The sequence below is a fragment of the Epinephelus lanceolatus genome, chromosome 10, assembly GCF_041903045.1.
Source record: "Epinephelus lanceolatus isolate andai-2023 chromosome 10, ASM4190304v1, whole genome shotgun sequence".
NCBI lineage: Eukaryota > Metazoa > Chordata > Actinopteri > Perciformes > Serranidae > Epinephelus > Epinephelus lanceolatus.
The window spans coordinates 27,608,278-27,626,048 of NC_135743.1; the positions used below are offsets into that span (position 1 = coordinate 27,608,278).

The 17,771-nt window shown below is 41.3% G+C and overlaps 1 long non-coding RNA gene across 3 annotated transcripts in view; it reads left to right on the forward strand.

Annotated features, from left to right (window-relative positions):
- Positions 1 to 17,771, forward strand: part of LOC117265980 (uncharacterized) — a 145,408-nt gene that overhangs the window by 74,965 nt on the left and 52,672 nt on the right. The window lies entirely within an intron of this gene.

Genomic DNA, 17,771 nt, shown 5'->3' on the forward strand with positions numbered 1-17,771 from the left:
TCATCCATAATCAACATTACTGATTATGTTTTCACATTAAACGAGAGAGTTGAGAGTATTAGATATGTTTAAAGATTTAAACTTTATACCAGTGGAGTAAGGTAATGCACATATTGTCTCGTCACATGATCAAAGTCTTGACACTGCATAACATATGCATATTACCCAGCAATTATCATTTCATATCTTAAAAATATCAAGGAAAATAAGGAATTAAGAAGTTATTAATTTAACATTTTTTGTTCATGATTTATAGTTATAGAATAAGCATATATTTTTGTTATAGATGCTATTGACTATTTTACAAAAAAATAAACATGAAGTAGATGGGTTTGCCTTTTTTGTGGGCATAGCAAATGGTACTGTTTTTAATTTAATGAGAGTTCTTCTTTGAACACAGGCATATCTTAATAATAATACTAATAATAATAATAAACTTTATGTATATAGCACCTTTCAAAACACGGATACAAAGTGCTGTACAATAAAATTAAACACATATAAAACACAAGGAGAATAAAACAAATAACATGTCATAAGATGTCATCCAGTAAACGATAAAATAAGTCAAAGCTAAAATCAAGATAATAAATAGGAAATAACATCAATAAGATAGCGATAAAATAGACAGACAACTCAGATAAAGTCAGGATATGCTTGCCCGAGGATGTAAAACTACCTAAGGGGACTAAGGGACTAACAGGTCTGAAATGTAATCTAGAGACAGGCCATGAAGAGCCTTAAAAGTAATCGATAAAGTCAATCCTAAAACAAACAGGGAGCCAGTGTAAAGAGGTCAAAACTGTTGTGATGTGGCCGTTTCATGGTTCTGGTTCTGATTAAAGCTGGCAACGTGGCAATCACTCATACCGGCTCATTGTCCACCCAACACATTGCTGGGTCTCTATATTTGCACCCCTGCTTTCACTAACTTTGGTGCTATTTTGTCAGCCTGCTTCTTTGGTTTGCACTTTGCTGTGAACTTTACCCTCATTATGCCCCACCACAACATCCCCTTTCATCAGAGAGTAGATCAGTTTCAGGGTGCACCACGTTTTAAAAACAACTTTGTATGGATGTGGAGCACATGGTTGTGAAGGGGACACACACATACATCCCTCAGACCTATTTTAGTGTATAACCTTAAACACTCAAGCTGTCCCTTTGAAGAGTGTAATGCAAGCTGTTCCCCTCAGGCTCAAAAGTTGAATATTACAGTCAGTAACACATGCTTCATTTTTTGGCTGTTGTGTGGGGGGGATTTCCCACTCTGTGTGGAATATTCAGTGGTGAACTTTGCACGCACAGAAATTTTTCCCTTTCACGTGCCAATAAACAGCACCTGAGCCACTGTTTGCTGTTCGCAGTGAAGAAAGTGACACCCCAGGGAATATTAAGGGAAACAGGTGTCTTAGTTCTTACGACATTATTATCAGTGTAAATATCCAGTATGACCATGGATTGTTCCCAAAGTCTCTCAAAGGTGAATAAAAACAAGACAAAACAAACAAAAACACCCAAAACAAAACAGAGATGAGGATGTCTTAGCGACGCTGGGTGGCTGTGGGTGGCTGTGGGTGCAGGTGTGTGTGAAGACAGTGATAAAATACTGAACCAGTAACACATGGAGACTGGGCCAAATTTAGCCATCTTTTCTGACTGAAGGAGGTGTGTATGTGTGATAGAGTGAGAGAGAAATAGAGATCATGTGCATGTGTGTGTGTGTCTATGCACACGGGCATGCCTTTGCATGTTTATTAGCAGTTTGGATCCTGCTCAGGTGACAGATGTTCATGGCAGAGGTAGGCAGAGATGGGACGCAGTGTCCAAATTAATCCACTCGTGTGTGTCGGTCTGTGCTGGTTTGTGTGTGTGTGTGAGGGGAAGTACTCATACCTATGGAAGTCAGGAAAGCTGTCCTTCACCTGTCTGTGTTGTCTCCACGACATTGTGTGTGTGTACACTGTATGTTGGCATGATTTAATGCAGACAGGTAAGACTTCCACCTTCAGTCATGAAGTGATTGAGTTTCCTGAAGCTTCAGCAGATGTCCAAACCCCAGGAATCACCCTCTGCCGCTTTCTGGCGTTTGCTCTCTTCCTGTTTTTGTTGTTTTGGATTTCTGTGAGCTCCTATCTATCTATCTATCTATCTATCTATCTATCTACTGTGTATAAACACCTAATCAACATAAATATATACATAACATTCATATACAGTCACACATACAGTAGCACAGACTGTTTATGTTGACTGATGATGCAGATCAGCATGCACCCACGCATCAGAAACACAAGGAAGTGGTGGTTTGGATGTTATGCAAAATTATAGCTCCCATATAGAATGAGACACAAGACACAAACACACACACACACACACACACACACACACCCTTCCATGTCAAGTGATTAGTTACACAATTAGAACCTTGAGTTTCACAACATGCAGAAGCTGTAACTGTTTGTACCTTTGTGAAGGGAGAAATGAAACTTGTGAAGTCAGTTGAAGCCAGATATGAGTACAGTTGCTTTACACGTTGTTGCTTGTTTGAAAAACACACCCAGCATGATTTTTTTTAAAGCTTAAAATCAGTCATTATTTAAAGGTGTTACAGTAATTAATTTGTCCAGCCAGTTTTGTGGGATACAGAATAATCTTATTATTACCTCTGTGTTACACTTAAAAATTATATTAATCAGTCAAATCTAAAAATTAGGGGGAGAGGCTTTGGACAAATGCCAAACCCACAAGATCACCTTTGTGTGCCGAGCGGGCCCACCGTTAGCTGTGCGTTCTAATTGGTTGTAATTGCGGTTGTCGTCTAGTCAATGAAAGCAATTACAGGCAAGCAATTACAAGACGCTGGCCACCAGCCGTAGGGGCAGAACTTCAGACCAGGACACACACACACACACACACACACACGTGCAAGTGCACAAATCCACAAACGGACACAAACACACATACAGGCAGTCACCCACACATTTCCTGTGTGTTTCATGTAAGACGGTCTTTTCTTCTTTCTCTTCTGTTTGGAGAGGAAGTGCAGGTCTAATGACTTTTCCTATGCGTCACAAACACTGCAAGTGGGAGGCAGACAGCCACACCGCACGTGTGTGCATGTGAGAACCCTTATGCATATATGTATGAGTTTATGAAGAGCGTGATAACATGCAGGTTTTGTTCTGAATTTGTTGGAGGCTTCATGTGTATTTACGAGTTTGTGTTTTTGGGGGAAACTTCACGTTTGTGTTTGTGACAGCAAGTTATTTGTGTTCGTGTTTATGTGTTCACAGGAAATGTGCACACTCAACTGCTGCCGAGTATTTTTGGTCTGTCTCTGAAAAATAAGTTTGTCTCAGAGGAATTTTACACACATATGCTTGTTTCACTGTGTGCATTTGATGTGACCATCATGTGCCTGTCAGACACATCTGTATTTGCATGTAATGGAGCGTGACCATACATATGGTACTGTATACAGTGTACTATAGCTGTGTAGCAGTTTGTTTTTGCATGTGCCTTTTGCTCAGTTCTTGTAAACAGCGCTACCGCTGAGACCTCACACAGTTTGTAGAGCTCACATTTTTTCTGTTTTTTTTTGTACCACTCAGACTTTCTATATCAGTCCTAATCAATATTTTATTTCGTATGAGAATTACTGTGGACCGTGCTGAAATTACAGTTATAAGTTGTTGTAGCAATATATCCTATATTTATGAATGCTGCTACCAATACACCTCCTGGCTTTTACATCAGTGTCCCATAGCGTTATTTAAAAGTGTTGAAGCAGAATTCGGCTCCAAAATCAACAATGAGGTGTCTCAATAGTCGGCTAGTTCAAATCAAATTTTAAAAGTTTAAAAACATTTTCAGGGCTTGAATTTGTATCTCCTAAGGGCACAAGTGATGCAAACAAAACTAACATACTGCACCCTGTTCTCATTGATTTACTCTACATCTATTGCCTGGATCCAGACCTTTGAATCTACTGTGCTGGAGTTGACTGATTCATCTGGCGTTGTGACATGAGACAGTAGTTTCTCAGCTGAAATAAAAAATGACCGATAAACGCCACGAGACAACTCGATTAGCAAATCAGCGCCACGGGCCGCCCTGTCAAGTGTTGTCAAGAGGCACACCAGCACCAGTGAGGAGTAATAACAACAATGCTGAGTGCTATAGACAAGAGAGATGCTGTTCTAATTCAACATGTCTTCTCAATATGGCCCGACAATGTAACTCGGTCTCACTCTGACATCACATACCAACACTTCGGCACTCAGTCACTCTCGGCATCAGATACTAACACAGAAGCACCCTTTAGCATATGAGATGCAGAGACCGGTGGCATTTTTTTACACTCCTGGCAACTGCCGTGGAATAAAGAACGAGAAGGTCTGCAAAGGAAGGTAGGAAGGAGGTGGTACGGATCACAAACTCCAGGCTTTCAACTAGAAGACGGCTGTTCGTGTCCCATGTGAAACCATAAGTCAATCGAGATATTTTAGCAATATAGCAATAACAATAAAACATGGCATTGCTAACAGATGTCATTATTTTAAGCCAAACCACAATGTCTTTTTCTAATCTAACCACATGCTTTTGTCGCCTAAATCTAAGGAGGTAAACCCAAAAATGAAGTTTTTGACCTACGTTCAAAACGTAAGTATATTTTGAAAAGAGACTGTATGCATTTAATGAGTGGAAAATATATCTTATATGCTATATCGTAGGCAACTGGACTTGCTTCTTCAGAGCTGAAGAAACCTCTTGGATGAGAGGTAAAACATCTTCAAGAAACTCAGGCATGTCCAGTTGCCTACGATATAGCACTTAAGATAACCATGACCTGGATGACTGAGAATCTTCACTGATGTGGAAAGTATACATTTTCATGAGAAGATACAATGCATGTCCTGAGCGTAAATTAGAGCGTAAACTGACATGCTGTCCCTGAGCATCCAAAACTGATGCTGGAGGGGTACCTCGAGTTTGACGAGTTGGGAGTGAGAATGTGTTGAATATTGTAGTTTGTTTGACTTCGCTCTACTCCATTGTTAAAACCCTATATGTTGGCATGGCTATGCTTCAGTGTAAACTTAAAATGACGTCAGATTCAGGTGGATACGTTTGTCTCTTGTGATTGGTAAGGGACAATCGAATCCCCCTACACCACAGAAAGCGAATAGATTGGACGCAATGTCAGACTGAAGATGGAAACAGAGTGTAACAGTTTGAAAATTCTGTCTAATATCAGCCAACTACATCTATAGAATGGGCAATAAATATTGATTCCAATTAATTTTTTTAAAAGTTGAAATGACAAATGATCTGTTTTATTATACAGTATACATGTGACGTCTTCCAAACTGCAGTGCTAGTTACAGGAATTCTGTGTATATTTGGCACTACAACACTTAAAGTATTATGATGAGATAAATTACCTTTGGCTTTAATTTCACACATGATGGTGCATCAGTTTCGTGTAACTTGTCCAACCAATTTGTGTCAGCAAACTTTCAGTCTATACATAACATTGATCAGTCAAATCATAAATAATGTGGTTCGTCTATGCCTGCCTAAATGTTGACACAACCAGAATTGATTGTCTTTAGTCACCTGTGGGTTCAAAAATCTTATGCAATATTAAATCAGGTTTTACCTTTAAACCGCATCACCAAAAGTCTGAATAATTTCTCACAAGAGTGAAACAAGGCCAGCTAATCCAGCAAAGCTTGGTTCTCCAAGCTGCCGCTGCAGTGAGTTTGCACAGTTCATCTGGGGCCACAGAGAAGTGTTCTGCTCAAAACGAGTACCCATTCAAAGAGCAAGGTTGGTGCTTAGCTATGAGCAAGGGACTATTGAAACATTATTTTAGGTGAAATGAAAAACAGAATCAAAAACAGTCTTTTGATTGGATCCAAGGCCTTTGCTGAACTCTTCTTCCAAACTCATCACTCCCCTTCTCTACCTTTGCTCCCTGGCGCCAACTCCATCATTTCCCTTACTATGTCTTACACTTATGAACACCCACTCTCCTTTTTCTTGCTTATCTTTCTCCCTCTATTTCATGTCTTTTCTCCCTCTCTCTTTGCCCTTTCATCACTCCATCTTTAACTGTGGATCTCGTCTCTTTTTGTTCCCCTCCGTGTTTATTTTCCTCATGCATTTCTCTCTCACAGCCTTCCCATACCTCTGTCTTTCTCCCTCTCTCTCTCTCTGCCTCATTCAAATTCAACATTTTTTAACTTAAGAAATGCGAAATGTGAGCTTTTTGGTGGACTTTGTAACTTTTGGACAGAGTCAGGCTAGTGTTTCCTTTTGTTTCTAGCCTCTAAAATAAGCTAAGCAATCAGCTACTGGCTGTGGCTTCACCTTCTGCAAACAGACACAACTTTGTTATCAGTTCTCTACTTTAACTCGTAGCAAGAAAGAGCATATACATATTTCACTTATTTATGTTATCATGTTTCAATGATGAATGAATTATTGCAGATCCAGACAGTTACTTACAATAGCCCTGTTTCCACTGAGCAGTACGGTACGGCACCACGAAAAGTTGTGGATGGTACCAATGGGACCGTTGCGTACTGTCCCCATTTTTGGTCCCCCCTCTGTTGGGGTACCTAGCACACAGATCTGGTACTAAAAGGTGGAGCTGTGAATACTACAGGCCATGCATTGGTCAGTTTATTTATTTAGCGAATGCAAATTTCTCAAGCCAAGCAGTAGCCTCTTGATCTATATTGTGGAGGGAGACTAGACCTCCTTTTAGTCTTTGGAGAGAGCAGGCTTCAATAATATGCTCCATGGTTTGCTCCTCTCCTCAAGCACACATTAGCTGCTCCCCCATCCCATTGGTCAGTAGCGGATGGTCACTCTGCTCAGGGCTGAGTTGTGGCTGGTTTTGAAACAACCACTTTTAACACCATGGAGAGTTTTACATGAGTAAACTATAACTATAAAATGAAAGAATGTTTTGCTGCCTCTTGCAGCAGATGTAGTCGGAGAAAAAATAACTTAACTCACTGGGCTGACTGCCGGCGACTTTAAAGTTGGAACGTTAACTTGTAATGTTACTCAACGAGTCCCATGGAGAGCAACTCTCACAGCCAGCCTGCAACCTTGTTCTGTGGACGATAAACAAGGTGCAGACTTCCATCTGTGTCACCGGTAATGAGGAAATACAGTGAGTGTTGGGCGGAGCAGTGAGTGACAACAACCCCGCCCACGTTTAACAGTACTGTTTGCAGTGGAACTGCTAGGGTCTGGGTACCATGTCTGAAGGGTTACTTTTGGTTCCAAAGATACCATACCGAAAGTGTTTGGTGGAAACGGGGCTAATGCGTCCGTTTCATTGTCTGTTTCATAAAATGCACTTTCAATCAAGCATTTACATGATTTTATTTTAGGTGGTGTATGATACCATCGCTGCAGCAAATAGATAATGTATAGTTTAATTGGTTTTTGAAGATTGACTCATTACAGCCTTTTCAGTTGCATCAATTTTACCATATTTCTCTGCAGCAATGAAATAGAGAGAACGACTTGGGTTTTGCCTCCTTGTTAGGAACATGTAAAGCAAGTTCGTTTCTCCTGCTCCCCCTCCTCTCCCTCCTCCCTCTCTCTCTGGTGCTCACTTCAAACCCCCTCTCTCTCAGCTCCACATCATCAGCAGTGAGACTACAGTCGCAGTTGAGTTGAGTTCAGTCGAGGTCAGACAGACAGTGTGCGCTGCCTGGGGGAGATACAGGCTGGCTACCAACCAGATAAGTTGGAAGGAGATGTCCTGGTATTTCCTCTCTCTCTTGCTCTCTTTTATTTCTGAGAGCTTGTTGCTCCCACTGAGTGTTGGAGGCTAAGAAGAGCTCCTGGGAAACCAAGTCTGACCATTAGAGCAAATAATAATGATAATAAATGAAGTACAGTCTGTCTCTCATTTCACTATCACTCCCTCTCAGCCTTCCCTCTCCACCTCCTCTCCTGCGTGCGCACACACACACACACACACACACACACACAGATTTTTATGATTTATTTATGTCAGCATAAATTACAGTAATAATCTCGGGTGCACTGTATGAGAATCAGATACTGGTGGTGCAGTTAGTGTTTTAGCAGTGATCTGCTCTGATACCTCAGTGCCAGCTAATTTTGATCACTGCATGTCCGTGTGTTTGCGCGTGTGTGTTTGTCTTAACCCACTTGGGATTTCCCAACAAGTTTGATCCGAGTAAACAAGGAGCCGGCCAAATAGCTGTGGAGTGAGAGAGAGAGAGAGAAACAGGGTCAGAAAGTGTGTGAAGCATGAGAAAGGCAGAAAGGCAGAGGCAAACACTTACTCAGGCTAAACCCTGAAGTCATGGACAGGAAGCTGATATTTTCCCAGACTTACTTTACTCTTTTTTTTCTTTCTTTTTTTTGGGTGTCTGATCCGACAATTGTAGCTTCCTCTGAGGGGCTAATAATACAACAGAGCCATTGTGCAACGCGACGTTTCCCCCTCGCCTGGTTTAGCAAGAGAGAAGGCGTTTGCATGAAATCTTTCCACTCCCAGTGTGGTTGGGTGGAGTTTTTTTTTTTACTGCCATCAGATTGGATTGTCACACCACATTGTAATAATGCACTATTATAGTCTGGCTCAGATGAACATGAATACAGAGATAACAGTGCTCTGGTAGCCACTGTACAGTTCTCCATGTCCTGTGTCTATCTTGCACTGGTGCTGCAGTTAGGTGGAGCAGCTGTGCAGTATGAGCAATGTGGAAAATAATATCTAATAACTGGAATGTGGATGGAATTATGTAGATAAACACAGACTTGCAGAATAAGAATGACTTTCAGGATGGATAATCCTAAACGCATGCAAGTACACTGGTACACGCTGAGTGCACATACAAGGCAGAAAGAATGCAAAAAGCAGTATTTGGTTTGCAGACATGGAGCCATAAATACACACACAGTGGATGAATACATCCATACACAAAGTCAAGGCCAATTTAAGTGAAGTGTTTTTAATAGGACACATTTTGCACTTGACAAAACTGACACACAGTAAATGCAGACTAAAATTAGCAGAGGATGTGTTCAGACAGAACGCAGGGCAAATTTCCACTTCACATCATTGGCATGCTTGACCATTTTTGTCTGTGTCCCAAACTGCTAATGTATCAACTGACAGTTGCCAGCTAGAAGCATTTGCACCATCCCTGTGTGTGTGTGTTTGTGTTTCGGCTCAGGTTCTGACTGAACTCAGAGGACATATCCTGTTTGTATGAGGCTCGCTCCACAAATGGCGCTATACTGTAAAGTTACATAGATTAGGTTTAGGCAAGTAAAGTTACTCTGGTTAGGTTTAGGAAAAGAAACATGATAACGACACAGAACAGAACAGAACAGCCATCTCCTTGGAAAAGTCCTGGAGGACAGTCCTGTGTGTTGCGACCCATCCACCACCTTGAGTTGTGTCCTTAGGAGGACCACTTCCTTCTTTGCATGCCACTCTGGAGTCCTATCAGAGCACATTCAGCCATAGACTGAGACCACCGAGGAGGACTACAGAACGCCACAGAAGATCTTTTTTACCTGTGGCAATCAAACTGTATAACTCCTCCCCCTTGTGTTAGGATGAGAGCTGAAACAAAGGACACTGACAGGAATATTCACCTATATTAGGTGCACTATTACTTACTATGATGCACATTACTACTTATATCTTATGCAATATTTTTCACAACATCATGTGCACTATTATTCTTCAATATCATGATCACTTGCCAGTGTAGTGCAATAACATTTTCTCAGTCATGTGCAATACTACTTCTCGTTGTTATATCAAAATCAATATAACATTGATCATCAGGCACAGTTTTTCCCACCATTTCAGTCCATGTTTAGCAATTCTTGTACTTATCGTACTCCTTTTGTTACTCTTTTAGGCACTGGTTTTTGCTTTTGCACTTTGAAAACACTTCTATCTTGTATATTTTGCCAAATATCTAATACTCTATTGATCTAAAACTGGGCCCAGTCAGCGACCCTGACCTGGGGAATCCACTGGTTCTCTGGTTGGTACTGGTTGTGAGTTGTTAAAATTGTGGCTACTGTGCTTACAGTAGTGTTACTGTAATTTGAAGTAGTCTCTGGCACAAGAATTTCCTTCAGGATACATAAAGTTCTACTGGATTGGATTGAATTGAATTCTTTACACCGGTTGGAGCACTAGTCACATGATCGCAACCTTCCCAATATACAGTACACAAATTACTGGCAAGTGGTAAGATACGTATGAATTTTGGTGAATTTGGTGCATTACTTTTCATAGGCAAATGTACACACAGTGTATGAGAATAGCTTGATTTAGAACAGTGGTTCCCAACTGGTGGGTCACGGTCCAAAAGTGGTTTCCTGGGTCTATTCTGAATGGGCCGTAAGTGACTTGCACACATGTCAAGTTTGTAAAAAAAACACACTTTATTTTAAAGTACAGTGAATTTCAACAACAAAGCCAAATGCAAATATGATGCTGAATATATGAAACTGTGTGGGCCTGTGTGGCCTGTGTGGGAACTCTTGACTAAGGAGAAATCTGGACCCTGGACCAGTTGGGAACCACTGGTTTAGAACACACATTTTCCTTCAGTCTCCTGTTCTATATCGTGTGTTTGTATAGCAGAGTGGTGAAGCCCGGGGAAAAGTGTGATTCTCACTACCCTGGGTGAATAATCACATTTTTCCATTGACTTCATAAACAATCGTGTTTCCTCAACCACTTGCTTTGTTCAGTTTCTGTCCAAACACACCGGAAGGGTTCGTTTTTTGGCCCACAACTGTAAACAAACAAATCTGTTCAGCAGTTTGGATATTTATTTTTAATATTTGTTGTTTTCAATATAAAATGACTTGTTTCAAGAATTTACAGGATTAGCCAGTGTTGCTATTTCACCCCACTGGTAGAAATTAGAAGGCTGCAAGTGGATATTAAGTCCATGGCTCTTGCAAGACTTAAAACAAATGTTGTGGTTGCAGATGTAGGCTATGTGTTTACTCTCATGTAAGTGGGAGCGTGCATTCAGCATCATCATAATCTTTAAATAAGTTCTGTATGGAATTTTATATTACTACTGTTATATTTCTATTAATGGGCCATGCATTATCTTCCGTAAACTGAATGCATCCAAATCTGATTAGCTAGCCATTTTTATTGTGTATAGATGGTTTCATTATGATAACAGTAAAACAGTAAAACTAACAGTGCTGCTCTGAAATCTAATTGTCTAACATCTGGTTTGTGTTTATTGCCATTGCAAACAACATGAACTTTCAGAGAAATAAGGACATAATGCATAATGATTTTCATCAACTTTTAGTTGCAATGGCCTGAAGCTGGTGCAAGGTATTTTTTTCTTTTACTCTTACAGGCATCTAATAATTCCTCTGAAGGTTGCTTAGTAAACAGTGGAGTGACTGTATTAGCATTTCTCTAGATTAAAAACATCCATAACGTTATGTGTCTTATGTCCTGTGGGATGGGCTGAGTTTTATTAGAAACTGTGTGGCGGGCAGGTGCAGCATTGAAAATAGTCCCACACAGACTTGAAGGCTGAATGTGAGATGAAATTACTTGTGAAATGGATGGCTTTTGTAGTGTACTTGACACAACCTTATAAAAAATATAAGTGATCTTGCAAATGAAATATTAACCCCAGCATTGCTTCCATATTCACTTCATACCTGTGCTATACCTGCAACTACATCGAACGTGTGGACTTCTATACGGTGTAATGTTTTGTTGAATTTTTAAACACCAAAGCCTTCACTTATTATTCACCTTTCCTGGACACACAAATGATCAATGGTGGGTTGGGAGATGAGATGATAATATAAAATCACAAGGAAAGCATTACTCTTACACGAGTTGTGAGAAAGAAGTGTCTTCATGACCTAGACACCAAACATTAATAAGATAAATCACTGTGTATCCCAGCTTACCCTTGATCATTCCCACAGGCAAAGCAAACTCAGCCTGTCTGGCCAGGTTGACCAGTTTGTCTGTCTGTGTTTGTGTGTGTCTGGGTGTGTATGAGTTTGTGTGTGTGACTGTAGCCTTGCATGCATCCCTATCTGTTCATCTGGCTTCTGTCCCGTCTCGCTGTTTGTCTCCATGTTTGGCTAACCATGCATCTTTCGTTTTATCAGTAAGTCTATCAATTGGTGTGTGTATATGTGTGTCCATGGGTGAAATGACCACTGGGTTTCCCGCTGTGGTGACCACATGCTCCACTCCATTCTCCTTTCCTCGGGGTCCTCCTTTTTAACCCACCTGGCCGCTCTACCTTGACCACCCATGTTGTTCTGTCTGGCCTGGCCTTTTTGTGTTGCGCTGAATGGTTACATTATTCAGACGTTTTTCATCCTTGGAGTGTGGGGCCCCATGTGGGGTCCCTGCAAGTGAAAGTGGTACTCCATGAAAAGAAATCCTACTAGGACGACAAAACAATGCAAAGTGGTGTACAGGCTATTTTTATTCAAACACATTTAGATATCTTGTATTCCATAGAAGTGATTTAATCAGTTCTCACCTCAAAAACAATGTCAAGCGTTAAGTTCAAATTATTGGCTGTCAAGTAGGTATTTTGTGGCATCTTTTTGTCAGCAGATAAGAATCTCGAAAACTCAGCCTGACCAGGGATATCTACCCTGACTGAACAGATAATGCAATATAGGCACCACCTACAGAGACATGAACAATGCTAAATGAAAATGAAATGAAACAATATCAACAGTGTGACACAGCATACACCAGTGTTGCTGTACCCTAGATTGGTTTTGGTCTTGAGACAACTTTTTGAAGTTCTCAGTCTCGTCTCAGACTCGAAAAACAGAGTTTAAATGACGTTTTTCCAAACAACTTTTTATGTCGGGGCTTCAGGACACTTGGATCACTACGGACGAGCAGTATGGAGATATTTTGTGGTTTCAATTATGTTTTTTTTTTTTTGGACGTTTTAATCTGGGGCGCCCAGCCTCCATGAGGTGGAGTTGTGTTGCTACCCCCTCTCCCATTGGATCTCTGCAAGGGATGTGAGAACTCTAAAACCTCATCTGAACCTCCCTCAACATATGGGTGAGTAGATAACGGCTGAATTTTCATTTTTGGGTGCACTATCCCTTTAACTTTTGTTCTTGTCTAAAACGGCAATAGGTCGCATATCATGCTGACGTTAAAGGACGGCTTTTTGCATCTGTATCGAGTGCCGCAAGTCACTGCCCACGCACCAGATTTTGATGACTGAGACCAGGTTGGGTTTGCATGTTACGCATTTTATAGTAAGTGTGTCCTGCAGATTGGGACTTACACTGGTCTGGTCCTGGTCTTGACTCGGCCTTGCCCTGTCTTGGTCTTGACGTTTTCTCAACCCTCAAAGTCTTGGTCTTGTCTCATGCTTGATACACTCTGGTCCTGGTCCTGACTGTGTCTCAGTTTAGGTGGTCTCGACAACAACTTGGGCACAAACTGACTGACAAAGAGCATTTGTCACTTACTAATGATATCAGAGGGCCTTTCTGAGCATTAACCACTAACACCTTCATTACCATCAGAAACCACAACAAAATGCTCCACCCTCTGTCTCCACCAGATCCCAACTCCTTTATCTCTTCCCTGGTAGCCACATTCTCCAGTAGTCAGAGACAATCAAGGTCTAATTTGTCTTGGCCAGAGCTTGTGAACACAAATACCTGACCAATAAGCCATGTGATTAGTAGGCGTATAGGGAAAGTGCATGTGTGTAACCTCACCTGTCTGAATTCATGACGTTGTTTGTGTTTGTGAACATTTGTATGATTAAGTGTGCATATATACCCATTTGTCTGAGTGTGTGTTTTCTGCCCATGTCTTGTCATTATGGCACTAATTACCCGGGTGTGGACTTGAAAGGACAGGAGATTTTTTTAATCCAGAGACAGGAGGCGAATTGGCGTGTCCTGGTCTAGACTGATCTGAGTGATTAGGTGTGGTAACACAGAATGAAAAACAAGAGGATTTGGCACAGGGAGTGTTTTTCTTTTACCTGCTTCCTTCCTCCGTTTTTAACAGTTTACAAAGGATGCCAGAAAAAGAGGGCCAAGCTGTGTGACAAAATATCAAGACAGAAAGTTTTATCAGATCCAATTACTTTATGGCGTCCCTCTATTTCACTGGTCAAATTATTCCCTTCCACTGTGCTCATGAATTCTTGAAGGCACGCTACTGATATCAAGTTCATTCAGAACAATTGAAATAAGTGCTTGCACCTCTTGGCCCTGCTGTAAACATTCACTTGTGCCCTCTTTAAACTTTCTTCCAGTCTCTATTTAAAGGGCAGACGCTAGTAAAACTACCCAGCTGTCTGCTCTCTCTCTTTCTCTCTGTAAACCTAGCCAGCTGTCTGCCCTCCACTTCTGACCTTGTTTTGATGAACACTGTTGTATGTGTGTGTGTGTGTGTGTGTAAGCGCACTCATACGTATGTGCATACATGTCAATGGGCTTTGAGGGCGACCCTTGACCTTTTGTGACTGACAGGCTAAATCTAGCCACCCTGCCTCTCGCTCTCGTCTCCTTTTCTCCCCTCTGTTTCCTGACTGATAGCCTGTCAGTGGGACAAGCGCTCAGGCTTTGGACATTATGTGTGCGCGAGGGTGGGGTGTGGGTGTGAGAGCCACCGAGACAGGGGAGGAGAAATAGAGCATGTTCAAGTGTGTGTTTGTGTTTGGGTGAAGGTGTGTGCAAAAGCTAAGGGGGTCACAGAGGAAGACGCTGTCCAGACATTTCAAAAATAACAACCCATATAGTCGTGAAGCTGTGTGTTTGACTGTGTGTGTGTCAGTGTGTGTGTGTGTGTGTGTGTGTGTGTGTATCCTCGCAAAGAGTATCTGGTAATTATTTAGTCAGGCTTTGACCTTTGACCCTCTCCTTTGACCTCCCACATCCTGTTCAACTGGAGAGAAGATGGACACACATTCATACATATGCACACCCACACACTCTCACACACTCACGCCACACCCAGGGGATTAAGGGGTTTGTGTTTGTGTGGGCTGGGAGTAAATTCAGAGGTTTAGCGATTTTACCAATGTGAGTAGTTCAGGGTAGAAAAACATGACTGGACTATCAAGGAATGTGTGCAAAATTGATCAAACATGTCTCAGAGATACTATTAACCCACACATTAGTTAGAGGCAGCTGACATTCTGCTGTATTACAACTAATACTCCAGTGAGCTTTGTCTATTTTATATCATTTTGTCAATAGAGTTTGTAATGAGTGAGACACACACAGCAAAATACAGAAATGAAAAATGATGTGAACTGTTATCGAAAGGTTTTTGGTAATCACTGACAATAACATTACTATTTATTGATCACTGTGTGCACCAGGCTTTCGCCTATTCAATAAAAATGACCCCAGATGACACAGAATATTGCCTGGGCAATCAAGGTTCCTTTCCTGGCAATGCAACAGAGGAGAAGAAAAGCAGCAGAAGTGGCTCCGGGCTCTTTCCCTGCTGGATTACATTACTTAGTTCTTTTGTGATAACATCTACTCAAAGCCTAATATTAGCCTTCATTATGCCTGTCTGAGGTTTGTGTATTTGTGTGTGCATCTGTGCATACTGGGCAGTAGCACCAGTGTACGGTATAAAAAGTTTGTAATGTTGTATAGCCACATACTGCATGTTCATTTGTGGTATGTAACATATATTTAGGCACACGAGAAGGAGACATAATTATCAGTCTTTTTATAGCACATTAATGACTGACAATTACTTCTTATCTCACCTCGTAGTTACATTCTTTCCGACTCCCATGACCCATGGCTGTGTAGCTGTAGCCACTGATGATGAAGCAACAATGGAAACACTGAATTTAGGTATGGTGCCTTCCCATATTTATGGTTATGGATAGTAGGGATACAACAGTTCTCGGTAAAATATTGAACCGTTCTGTCTGCCCTGCATGGATCAATACGCCCGGGCTGCATTTTCCTGACCGACAATTATAATCGAGCACGGCACTTAACACACAGTCTATGGAGCGGAGCCTGTGTTGCGTTCAGGCGTTGCCACGTAAATAACAAATTCCAGCAAGTAGCACAACACAGCAGCATGTCAAGCACCCCATAGCGTATACTGTACGAGTTGTCACGGTTAAGAGGCTGTTAACATAAAAGAATTACAGTACGTTTACATTTGGAAAAGTGTTATTCAGTACACCAGTGACACTGGAATTTGTTTACTGTGAAATTTTTGCTGACAAGCAAAATAAAGAGATAATTTTGGGGGAAAAAGTTTGTTCTCTTTACGCACAAAACACGTACCGAAACCGTGGCCCAAAAACCGAGGTACGGACCGTACCGTGGGCTACCTGTACCGTTGCACCACTAATGGATAGTCACAAATGGTGAACCTGGTTATGTTTTTATCTTGATCTGCTTTGAATAACCATATCGCCAGAAAATTGTTGGCTTTGAATGTTTCTACAAACCCCGGATACGTTACATTTGCACATTATTACATTGTGGATACGTTAAAACTTTACATTTCAACAATGCTGTGGTTAACGTGTCGTGAGATCAGAAAAAAACAGCGATGGTACTGGTTAAAAAAATCACTGTCTTTTCAGACCACAATCCCAGCAGGAAAGCAATTTCTTGGTAAAAACAAACAAACAAACAAACAAATAAAAAAAGAACGGCTTTTCGTGGTACTTACCCCATCAATGGGTCTCTACAAAACACTCCAACTGGAGCCTAAAAAGCTGATGAAAACACACAGACGGGTCGCTACAAAACACCCACAATTGATACCTAAAAAGCAGATGGAAACACAGTAATGACCCAGTAAAACACAACAGTTTTGTTTGTTGGTCTCCAACTGTTGTCTGCAGCTTGGCAGCCGTCTCGCTAGGTAGGTGACACGCCATCCACCGTCCCCTCCGCCTTCCGATGACAGTCAGCTCATGTTTTATGTCGCTTTAGAAGCGTTGATATGATATGTAAGAAACATGCCAATGTTACGCATTTGTGGTTTGCAGAAACAAATTTTCTTGCTTGTGTGTGTTGGTTGCCAGAATCATATCTCATTGCTGCAAATATCCCAGCAGTGATAGCAGCAGCTCTCATCCTAGGATGCTTCAAAATAAAACATAAAGAAAATAATGTATCAGCGAATGGTGACGTTTATTCCACCAGTCTTCCCAAGGTATCAAACATTACAACACACACAATAAACAGAGCACAGTGGTATAGAAAACAAAGTAAAAACAATAAAAATACAGCAGTGAAGTGGAATTCAATAAAATCACTTGAAAGCTCAGACTCAATTATGGTCAGGCTTGAGTTTAGCTGGAGGGGAAAAACTTTGTTTTTAACTGCCAGGGCTGGGTGAATGGGTTGATTTGGTGCTTGGGTGAGATATTTGTCTGGGCAGTGTGTGCGTGCGTGTGTTAACGCTAGGGTGTGTTTGTGTGTGGATGTTAACGGATGTCTGTGTATGTAAGCCACACAGCCCCTATCCTTGATTCCAGGGTGAACTTGGACTTCCTCCCCTTTCAAGTCTTCTTTTTAACCACGGACTGACACGAGGCGTTTCTAAATGAGTCACCTCTCAGGCAGTTCTCCCTCATTTTCCTTACTTAGATGTTTATCATTCTTATTATATCCGTCTATAGTATGCAGCTTATGTAGCAGCGACAGCATATTTCAACTCTTATTTGGCCTGATGCATG